Source organism: Poecilia reticulata, chromosome 16, assembly GCF_904066995.2.
Source record: "Poecilia reticulata chromosome 16, P_reticulata-male-v2, whole genome shotgun sequence".
Lineage (NCBI taxonomy): Eukaryota > Metazoa > Chordata > Actinopteri > Cyprinodontiformes > Poeciliidae > Poecilia > Poecilia reticulata.
The window spans coordinates 12,127,451-12,139,767 of NC_088845.1; the positions used below are offsets into that span (position 1 = coordinate 12,127,451).

The 12,317-nt window shown below is 33.9% G+C and overlaps 1 pseudogene across 1 annotated transcript; it reads left to right on the forward strand.

Annotated features, from left to right (window-relative positions):
• Positions 1–239: 239 nt before the first annotated feature.
• On the forward strand, positions 240–10,108 carry LOC103460867 (cell adhesion molecule CEACAM6-like; annotated as a pseudogene). Its single transcript, XR_014091382.1, has 7 exons — positions 240–285; positions 724–1,056; positions 6,380–6,664; positions 6,917–7,038; positions 7,991–8,283; positions 8,577–8,614; positions 8,813–10,108. The product of XR_014091382.1 is annotated as a cell adhesion molecule CEACAM6-like (transcript).
• The last annotated feature ends 2,209 nt before the right edge of the window (positions 10,109–12,317 follow it).

A 12,317-nucleotide genomic window follows, 5' to 3' on the forward strand; every position in this document is an offset into this window, starting at 1 on the left:
ATATATATATGAGAAAATCTAAATTATTTAAAATATTTTTTTAGATAATTATTTTTCTTTGGAAATTAGTATTTTTGTTGTTACTCAACTATTGTTGAAAGAATCCAAAGAGGAAGATTTGTTAATAATTAATAAATGAAGGTTTGACAGTTTAACTTCCTGTTGCTGCTGTTGTCAGATCATAAAGCAACAGTAGTCAGTGAGGGAAAGACGCGTTGCTTTGCACTCAACGAAATCACATGAAAACATCCATTTTATTCGTCATCATACCTGGAATTATAATAGGTACGTTTTTTTGTCTTGCAACTATTCTATTTTTATATGATAAAAATGCTAAACCCATAAAATTGTCTAGTTTATTAAATGATTGTTTTTCAAATTTCTGTCCCAAACATGTACAGTATAATACTCCAGAACCTCAACTGCTAAACAATGGTTTGGCCCATAACATTTAGAGCTCATCAAATGCAACATAAACAGTAGCGAAAATACAGTTGGACTGCAGCATTAAGTCAAACATGCAACTAGTAAATATATCAAGGTCCAAAAGTAACCCATGCATGTGAAATAATTTTTTTTAATAAAAATGTAGCTTTATTTGTCAAATTAATCTATCTTCACTTTGCTAAATAAATATAGGATTTTATTTAACTTATTTGAAATATTAACATTTTTATATAATGACTGAAGACACTCAGTACCCTTTAGCACATCGTTTTCCAGGTTTATCTAATGGATCTGGTTTGTTACCAGATGGTCCTCTGATTGCCTCTGTTGGAGGGACAGTGATGTTCAGAACAAACTTGAATCTAACAGAGACACCATTTTCATCGATCCACTGGGAATTTGATCCTGGTTCAGAACTTCAACTCATAGTTTACTCACTGACTACTGGACATACAACTGGACCAGGATATGAAGACAGGATCACTCTCTTCAAATCAACTGGATCTCTGGAACTCAGGAATCTGAAACTCGGTGACAGAGGAAAATATGAAGTTAGAATTCTAGAAGGAGTGAATCAAAAGACAGGAAAAACCTGGATGTATATGGTAAGTAGATGTTAAAAGCCAAGATTCAACTAACATGTTTCAGTCTCTAAAGTTTCATTGTAATTTATTTTATCTGTTTCACCTTCTATTCATCTTTAAATAAGTGACAGCTGCAGGCTATAATGCTGAGATTGAAACTATTCTAAATGTATTTTGTGGGAACAAAAATTTCCCTCAGAGAATTTAAAATGATGTTGGTCAAAATAAAAAAAGAAAATAAACTTGAGGTTTTATCTGAAATGTGTCAGTTGTGTTACGTAGACATAGCTTTCAGCCGGCTGCATGAGTTCAAACTTATCAGTGAGATTAATGTTTGTCAAGCAGTTCTGTCAAAACTAGTTTTCTGTTGATGTGCAAGAAAAGTACCTTGAAAAGAGTAAGTGAAAGGGAGCAGAGTAAATATTTCCTGTAACTTTCATGGGAGAGATTGCTGATTGGATATTGTTCCTTGTCAGCGCTGCACTAGTTTTTATTCTACTTTGTTTCCAACATGTCATATTATTCGATTAGGGCAACAGAATAAAACTGACATTGTTTTATGGAAGTTGATTTAGAATTGGAGTTAAATGTTACAGGTTAAAATGTTTACAATTGTAGACATTAAACATTGTAACAGATTTATATAGAAAGGGATTTAAAAAGTAACAGCAGGCTATTTGTTGTTAAAAAAAACATGCAGAAAAGTACATAAAACACTTGTTAATTCAAGTGAAAAGCATAAAGATTATCTGAAGAGAAAAGTTTTATTCAGCATGAACAATATGCAAATCCATACAACTGAATTATTTTTTTTTGTACTGAATTGGTTCATGATTACTATAGAGATTGTTGATTATTGTATTTGATGACAACTTTTTTTGTTTCCTCCAACAGAACCAGTCTCCAATGTCAGAGTCTCCCTACCAAGTGCCGACTTGATTGAGTTCAATCCGTTTTGGGCTGAAATCATGTGGAGAGAGCTGGTCGGCCCCTTTAAAAAATACTCTTCTCATTGGGAGGTTTGTTCTGTAAAATTTGATTTATACTGTAATAGTTCATGACTTGAAAATTATACTGACCATCATTTGCATTCACCATTTAGGAAAATCTGAGAAAATATCACTTGCATAATAATTTGGAACACGGTGTAGTAAACAGTGGCGGAGCTAGACTTTTAAAGTTGGGGGGGCCAAGGGGGGGGGCAGGACTACCTCTGGGGGGGCAAAATTTTAAATGTGTGTGTGCACATATAAATATGTGCACACACACATTTTAAAAAATAACCAAACTGAATATTTGGTTAGTTTTTAGGCCCCTCTGTCATTTTACATGTTATAATTAACACCTTTGACTGGCGCACATGGAGACATGATAGACTTTATGCAGAGTTCATCGCAGAGGCAACTAAAATCAATCAAATAAAAGATCCTTTCTGAATATCATCTCATGGACACTGAACTAAATGTCTTTCTGACCGGGAGCTGACAGCGTGTTGAAGAGTTATGGACACCTTGGTTAGGAAGCTCTGTTGTGACAGGTAATTTGACAGCTAAAAATAGTTCGGGTCGGACCAGAATTATTTGCCTGATGGTGGTTCGGGCTTCTAATGAGTTTACATTTAATGAGTTTTGAGCACACAGAGAAAACCTAAAGAGAATGTGATCTACTTATTGTAGTTTAAGTAGAGGAATAACAGCTGACTGTTGACAGAGGAAAGAAATTAAAGTGCAGATCCGTTAGGCAGAAACAAGCGCAGTGCGCTGGGCAATAAATGCGCTTAAATGCTCGTTACGCTCCAATTAATCACACATGAGATGACAAACGCCAAATATACAATATATAGTTGCACTGCTTACGTTAATGGTGTTTTAAAAACTAAACCAGTAAAAACTTAACATAGTTAATATGTCAGATTCCCTCCTCAGCCTCGTCTTGATAAGAACAGAGAGCAGTTCGCTGGTTTCTGTCCAGACTGTGATCAGCTGACCACTTGGTGCGCAGACAGTTTCAACTTTACGCACAGAGAACATCGTGGAGCTCATTATTAATCAGACTAAGAACAATATCAGTCAGAGAATCATCTCTGATCTGGACGCTTTAACGGACCAGAGACTTTGGAGCTCCTAGCTCAGCTGATCCGCTTCTGCTGGTTTTTCTCCCGCTGAGGGAAGTGATGCGGGATCAGGAACCGATCAGAGTTCTGCCGTCTTCTAATCACGTCATTTCGTGAAATGTTACCTGATTTCAAAAACGTTCTAGCAGAGAAATAACAAATGTTTCGTTTGATGACTACAAATTGGAAATAAAATTATTTTTTTCTTTGACGGACAACGAAAAAAACTGTAGCGCAACCTCTGCTCCAAACTACGAACATTGTCGGCCCCTCTTCGTTTTTTTCTCTTTTTGTGGAGGATCAATAAATAACTTATTGGTGTTTTACCATCACCACCAGGTATGAAGGGCTTTAGCCTTTGAATTGCACCACAGCGCAACAGAAACACCCAGGAGAAGAATATCAGCTTGTTGTTATGAGTATAAAGGAGGCTGGTATCGCGCCTGATAAAAATCTATTTATTTATGTCATCACATGGACTTATATAAAGTTTTATACATTTTCTTTTGATATATTTATTATTGTTTTTCTTCTTTAGATATTAGGTTGGCTTAGAATGATTCCAAATAATGTACAGGAATAACCTGGTGCTGTTACATGTCAATCATCTGGGGGGGCCACTAGGGGGGCCAATCAGATGACAGGGGGGGCACTGGCCCCCCTGGCCCCCCCTCTGGCTCCGCCACTGGTAGTAAAGCACATCAAACGTGTTTTTTCTCAGTAAGCAAACTGTTGAGAAGTAAAACTAGAATTTAAAACTACTTTCACCCCTGGCTAAATATAATTTAGATATTTGCTACTTTTGACAAAAAAGCTTAAGTCTATGAGCTTTTTTTGTGTGTCATAGAGTACTTTGACAAAAAAGCAGTTTTACTAATTCCCAAGACATAATCTGGCAGTTTATCATGATTCAGCAAAAGTAATGAAATAACGAAGTGCAGTCTGAATTTTATTGTTAATGTGTTTTTTTCCTATTGAGCAGTGAAAGTAAAAAATATGTGTAAAATGTGTTTACTTACTGGAGGGTTTTGCTATTTGTACCGCAGAGCCAAAGCTAGCTCCTCACTTCAGCGGCTCTCACAGAGCCCGGATCGTTCCGCAGTGCCGCTGTTGCTCCTCCTACACTTCGGACTGAACCATTGTTCTGATAATGGTGGGGATGGACCTAAAAATTAATTCTTTTTTTTTTTTCTTAGACGAAAGGCGGATTTATCTCGTTCTTTGTTTCTTTTGCCTTGTCAAATTGATATTGTTTAAATGCAAACCCCTTTTCAATGTTTATTTGTGGGGGATAATTCTAGATTTCTCAAAGATTGGGTGGTGGTGGCACTGACTAATATAACTTTATAATCTGGATAAATAAATCACTATGAAAAAGGACAGTTGGAACTTGTTAAATAAAGTGTGGAATACTCTGTAAACCCAACCTGATTCTTATTAGATTGAGATCTTCTTTACCGCTTTTGAAGTAGTTTAATTTATGAAATATACTGTACCTATCTGCTTAGATCACACAAAAAATATATTCACCACAGGAGGGAGCCATCTAGCATTTTTTTAACTCCAGGGACATGGCTCTCATTACTGTGATAATTACTGTGATAATTTACAGCACTAAGGGTTTACCATTCATTGCAACGCTTTTCTTAGTTTCAGTTCGAGCGCTGAGCTGTTCTTACACTGACATCTCCAGGTTTACATCAAAGCAATGTTGGGACTGCTTTTTGTCGTGGTTGTGGTTTTTATAGGTAAGAGAGTCGTATGAATAAAATATTTTCAAGCCCAAGTCAAGATTTTTATAGTGTAACAACCAGCTAAACCTTATCCCTAAACAGTTCAAAATGATTAAAATTTACCTAAAATGTTGTTGCATTCTACAGTAGCTAACCTTTTGTTCTCTTATCCAGATTTGTTTTATGACTTTTTAAGCTATTTTAATTCTGCATTATACTTGTAACTGTTTTCCAGGTTTATCTAATGGATCTGGTGTGTTACCAGATGGTCCTCTGAATGCCTCTGTTGGAGGGACAGTAACGTTCATGACAAACTTGAATCCAACAGAGACACCATTTTCATCGATCCAGTGGTTCTTTGATCCTGGTTCAGGACTTAAACTCATAGTTTTATCACTGACTACTGGAGACACACCTGGACCAGGATATGAAGACAGTTTCACTCTCTTCAGATCTAATGGATCTTTGGAACTCAGGAATCTGAAACTCAATGACAGAGGAAAATATGAAGTTAGAATTGTAGATGGAGTGTCCCTAAAAAACGGAAAAACCACACTGGATGTTTATGGTGAGTGGATGTTAAAAGCCAAGATTCAACTAACATGTTTCGGTCTCTAAAGTTTCACTGCAATTTATTAAATTTTTTTTACCCTCTATCCATCTTATAACCCTTTAAACAAGTGAGAGCTGCAGACTATTATGCTGAGCTCTGAACTATTTTAAATGTATTTTGTGGGAGTAAGAATTAAGAAATTAGTGGAATGGTCTGCTACAAATCAGGTTTCCTTCAGAGCATTTAAAATGACATTGGTCAAAATAAAATGAGAAACCTTTCAGAAAGGCTCAGAAACCTGTCAGTTGTGTTGTTACTTAGACATAGCTTTGAGCTGCATGAGTTCAAACTTACCAATGTACCAAACTTTCCAAACTTAATGTTTGTCAAGCAGTTTTGATAAAAAAGGTTTTCTGTTGATGTGTCTAAAAAGTGTCTTGAGAAGAGTAAGTGAGAGGGAGCAGAATAAATATTTCCTGTAACTTTCATGGTAGAGTTTCCTGGTTAGAGATTTTTCCTTGTCAATAGTAAGCTGTACTAGTTTACTATCCTTTGTTTCCAACCTGTCATATTTTTTGATTAGTGTTGCAGAATAAAACTGACATGATTTTATGGAAGTTGATTTAAAATTGGAGTTAAATGTTATAGAATAAAATTTTCACAACTGTAGACATTAAACATTGTCACAGATTTATATAGAATTGATTTAAAAAGTAATAGAATTTGTTGTTAAAAACTATTCAGAAAATTACATAAAGCACTTAATTCAAGCAAAAAGCATAAATGTTAACTGAGGAGGAGTAAGGCTGTATTCAGCATGAACAATATGTAAATTCATTAGTTTTTTATTTAACAATTTCTCTCATGTCAAGGTTTGTACTGAATTGGTTCATGATTACTGTAGATTGTTGACTCTTGTATTTGATGATAACTTTGTTTCCTCCAACAGAACCAGTCTCCAATGTCAGAGTCTCCCCACTAAGTGCAGACTTGATTGAGTTCAACAGCTCAGTCAGTCTGTCCTGCTCCTCCTCTGGATCTTCTCTCTCCTTCCTCTGGATGAACAGCAGCTCTGAGGTTACAGTCAGTGACAGAGTTCAGATCAACAAAAAAGACAGAAACTCCACTCTGACTATAGCCAATGTGACCCGCCATGACCAGGGATCATACACATGTCGTGTGTCTAATCCTGTCAGTTTCATCATCAGTGACCCAGTAAACATCTCTGTTTATTGTAAGTTATTCATCTACTCATTTACCATCTGTTTAAATATGCTGTAGCCATCAGTGATCAAATTACCATCTCACGTTACTGAACTGTAATGTCAATATTATTTGAAAATATTTATCTAGAAATCTAGTTAATACTTCTTATCAGGCTATCATAATTATTTTAAGATTTGTATCTGCACCATCAAAATATATGTAATTTCTTATTGTTACTTAAAATTACATTTTCTTTACATTTTGCTGTTTCTAGTATCAGATGGTCCAGACAATGAATAAATAAAAGTGGATCCATCACAAGAACATCATAAGAAAGGATCAGAAATGAATCTGACCTGCTCTGCTGACTCATCACCTTTTTGATCATGATCATGGTCTATTGTAATTATATACCCAAATTATTACAGTTATTGGTGGCTACATTAATAATCATGTAGCCACCATGATTATGATTGTAGCTACATCATAATCTACGACTACAACACTGCAACCCACACTGCAGAAAGATGGAGCTAAAATTCACTCATTCATCTTCCTTACTAGGGACTGCACAATATGTTACAGATTTAATGACGATATAACTGGGCAATACACATATCACTAAGATCTGTTCACTTAAGTCCAATGCATTGAAGCTCTATAGATTTAGTGAGACTTTTTAATGCAGCACAAAAAGTTGTGTAAGGTAAAGAAGTGATATGGTGTTGAAGTCATTAAGCTACTACAACCAAGTTGTTTTGATGCTGAACCAGAGGCCAGAGGCAAACTTCTTATAGAGATCAAAATATGAAATAATTTCTAAAATAATTTTTAACCTTTACTTGTCTCTGTTCATGGTAGGTATGACAATGTTTTCAAAAGGCTTTTGAAACTGACTTTTTTCTCACGGTGTTAAACGAATCCTGAACCAGACACAATTTCAAAAGTGCTGGACGAAGGAGAAAAATGACTAGGTGTTCTGTATCTGGTTTTCAGGTTAAAGTAAAAACCAAATAATGTAAAAGAACTCATGTTTTTAATGCTATGCCACTTTTGATGCACTAACTAATGCAAATTTTACCGTAACCAATACTGAGTACAGCAATAATATTTCTTTTCTGGTCAATAGTTCTATATTAATTGTTGAAACCTAACATCATGAGAAATTCTAATTTTAGTTTTTAAATAAAATGTAAGCCCTATTTATATTAACATGAATAAAACCTACAACTTTTTAATTTAAATGATAGGCAACACAAATAAAAAATGTAAACAAAGTATAAACAAATCGTATAAAGTCCTTCAGGAGACACTTCATTGATATGTTGGTATTTTGTTTTCTCATACTGGTAAGATTGCCAACATCTACACTATGAATAGACCACTAGCTATTATGAATGTTATGTATGTAGCTTTGTTAACGTGTAACAAATACAGTGTAACTGCTATGTCTATTCATAATTTCATTGTAATAAAAAATATCAAAAATATGTTTTTAAAAAAACTGCTTTCTTGTGTTTTCTACTGTATTTTAGATGCTAGTAAACCTGCAGGTCTCGCTGGTGGAGCCATTGCTGGAATAGTAATAGCATGTTTATTAGTTGTTGCTGCAGGAGCTGCTGGAGGATATTTCATCTACAAAAGAAGGTGAGTTTCTTTATGTAGCCAACAATACATTTTATATGTTGAGCTTTTTAAACTACATTAGACCACAGTTCATGCTAAACTGTGATTAACACACAAGTGTTTTCTCAGTTATCCATATTTATCACACGTTTCCTTGATCATGCCCTCTTATATGTCATATGGAAGGTATGTCAAAGCAAGCTATCCTACCTGCTTTATAAAATTTATTGTTTTACCTTCCAGAAATAAATGATGATAAGTATGTTTATTAACACATTTTAACAATATCTTTTCTTGGAATATGGGCTTTATAGAGAAAATGTGAAACCTGGACCACATTCAGGCACAACGGGTCAGTATGTTTACACTCCATTCAATACATGAATCTCAATTACTTAACTTTCCTAGTAACTGATTCAGTTGTAAATTTAAATATTTTAGGGAACTTGTATCATTTAGAGCTCAAGGAAATAGCTTAAACTGGCTTATCATCAATACCCGTATTAAGAAAATATTTTAAAACTCATGTTCAAAATATTTTTCTTTCCAGATCAACAACATGATTATGAAAACATGCCAAAAATAAAGAAAAAGAAAAATAAGGAAGAAAGTCATGTTTATGAGAATTCTGCAGCTACACAAAGAAGTAAAGAACCAGAACATGTGTATGAGGAAATGGCACAAATAAAGAAGAAATAAAATTAACAGCCTTTGGTTCTTTAAAGGTGAGTTCTGAAGTAGGAATCTGTTAAAAAAGGAAACAGTTAAAGTAATTGGACATATTTAAATTACTTTATATTTTAAAAATACTCAACAGTTAAGTATTTTTTATAAAGTCTTGTGGGAGTATGAAGTCAATCATTGCACTAATATATTTTCTTGTAACACATCATCTGAAAAAAACACAATACAACAGGAAGAAACTGATATTGTTCTGCTGTATTTTTGCCTTTTGGGTTTACTCCCATTTATCTCCTTGCTAAAAGTTTTTAAAGTCTTACAATAATGAATCAAATATGTAAAGTTTTATACATTCTTCAAACATTATTAAAATGTTTCTTTACTTCTGTCCTTAAAATTGATCTAGAATATTAAAATAATTTTAAAAAAGCTTTATCAATGAAAAGTCCTTGACAAGATTTGGTTTCAGTTTTGTTATTTATTTATTGTTGACTGTAGTGATGCTAAGCATTGACTTTTCAACCTCTTGATCCTCTGCTATGATTGTAATGTTTTGTTATTAGTTATTAAGGTCAGGTTTAGTTGGTTGAAAAGGAGTGCAATATCGTGTCTCATCACAATTTGTGAGATGCTGTTTCGCTAAAAAGAGGAAGTGGTAAAGACAAAAGTAAACGAGAACAACATATTCAGGGAAGTGACTCAGTGGTAAAGCAGAAGCACCAAATATGGAGGCTACAGTTCTCAATGCAGATGACCTCATTTCAGTTCCAGGTTAAAAGCAATTTGATGCATGTCTTCCCCTTCTCTCTCTCTGCCTTTCTTCCTATCAAGCTGCTGCTGAATAGAAACCATTATTGCCATAAAAAACTCTTCCCTCTCCTCAACTTTTAGTTTAGCTGATTGGTTTGAGTACAAACGTCTGCTGTCTGCAACTAGTTACAGCTCTGTTCTCTAAAACAGCTGTCAGACACCTCCCTCTAGTGGTCAGCAGGAACTGCATGGCTTTTATTTCATATCTTTAAAACAAAGTTATGATTTATCATCTTGTTATTTTACACAGTTAAACAGGTCAGACCTCATATGTCATCACTAATTTTAATTCAAAGCCTCAAGATCAAGAAACTTTATTACAATTTAATTGAAAAGCATACAATATACACTGCAAAAACACAAAATCTTAACAGCTTTTTGTGGCTAGTTTCTAGTGCAAATATCTTAAAATAAGACAAAACTAACTCACAAGTAACTGCTTAGCGAGCAAAAAGAGCTGTTGCTTGCTGAGCAAAAGCTCAGCAAAGTACTTGTTCCACTAGCAGATTATTTCACTTATAACATAGTAAAATGTCTTGTAATTACTGAAATAATCTGCCAATAGAACTAGTATTTTTCATCCATATTTAGGAATTATTGATTTAAAACATGCTCCTATTTCTTACTGAAAGGCTACTTGTGAGTTAGTGTAGTCTTATTTCAAGCGTACTAAGATATTTACTCTGGAAACCAGACCAAAATTACTAGTTTTTGTGTTTTTGTAGTGTAGAGCATTATTGGTGTGTACCACTCTTTTGATACTTTTCCAGATAAACTAAACTGATTTCTTGTAGTCCTTTATGAAATGGACCCAACCACTAAGGTTCCTGTAACAAAGCAGATCTATAAAACATAACCTTCCCATTAAGACCTTCATACCTCTGTGGAAAATAGGATAATCTCTAAAACATCATAGATGCTGAAGACTGATAACAGAGATGACAAAATGACACAAAATGACAAATCATTTAAACGATTGTCTTAATAAACTGTATCTGAAAACCTTTTAAAATGAGTCCCTTTACAAAGCAGCTCACAGTTAATCAAAACATGTTTGACTTGGTTCACTTCAGTTTGACAAAACTCGCATTCACAACAATGTTGTCTTGATACACTTTATTAAAATAAGTTGTTTCAGTCAAATCACACATATTTTGTCTAACTCCATAATCTTATGTACCTGTGAATAGGTGACAAAAAATCACTGAATTATCTGAATTAGATCATTCAAATAATCATTTAATTCTTTTATTTTTTGAACGTTCAGTTTCTAACATTCAGAACCAGGAGGTGGCGCCATATGGCATGATTTGAGCGAGCTTGTGAGATTCATATGGACACGCCTGAATTTATTTCTTATGCCCAGTGACACTCAATATGGAGGCACAAAAAACTAAGTTGACTTGGTCTTTGCCATACTAACTCTCTCAATATATCACAGAGAAAAAAGTATGAAGACGGGGAAAAACAGATGTTAAATTAGTAATTTCAAAGACCAAAAAATAACTTTGATTCTTTTAGCAATTTAATATAACAGGTTTCATTTGACTTTGAGCGTTTATGCCTATTTATTTTTCTACTAGGCTAAATACTCCCTTTTTAATTAAAGTCTTTACAAGAGCTTTGTTGTTGAAATCCCACTAATACATATGTTCCTTTAAATAAATATTTCTCTTAGTCAAGAAATCTTAAAAATGAACCTGCATCTTCTAGTTGAACATTTAAACTCTGATAAACACTTGTAATTTTTATATAAGCTAGGAAAGACATGTTTTTTTATGAACAGTTTAAGTTTTAGTAATGTAATTTCTTTTGTATGAATGTATTTATGACTGGATTTCATTTGCTGTCAGGCCTTTCATCTGATGAATAACCAACAAGGTGTTGTCTGTCAGAGTTCAGCTCATGATGAGAGCAGCTGTTTATGTCTTGTACCTTTTTCTGACCTAGATTACAATGTAGGACAGTCTTCATGCTGCACTTTGGACCTTACTGTCATCACTTCAGTTTGGAGTAAACATGGTTTTATTCACCCAGTGTTTATAATTAAATAGTACTTGTATAAACAGATTTCTGACTTTAAAGTTTTGCAAAAATGATAATTCTAGTTTTACAACTGCATATTGCATATAAATTTGGCAAATTTGACCTACATTAGTAGCACATATACCATTATCAAAGTGTGTAAAGAAAGTAAAAATGTGCTAATTTCTACTTATTAATTTACCCGAAATGTTTATATTTACTTCAATGTGGCATCAACGTTGAAAGTAATCAAGAAAAGTCCTGAACCTGTGCATGTCAATGAAACATTGTAACTATGTTTTTTTTAATCGCTGACTTGACAATTTTGTCTCTTTAACTTCTATTTATTTTTTTTATAAAAACTGTTTTTCCTGAATAAAAACAACAAAAAACTGTTTTGTTATGTTTGTCTCTTTCAAACACTTCGAACATTTACAGAACCTATCAAGATAACTGTTATGATGTCTACAGATATTCATGAACAAAGATATGAAAGCAGATATCAAATATGGAGCAGCTTAAAGAAACGTTTAATCAGC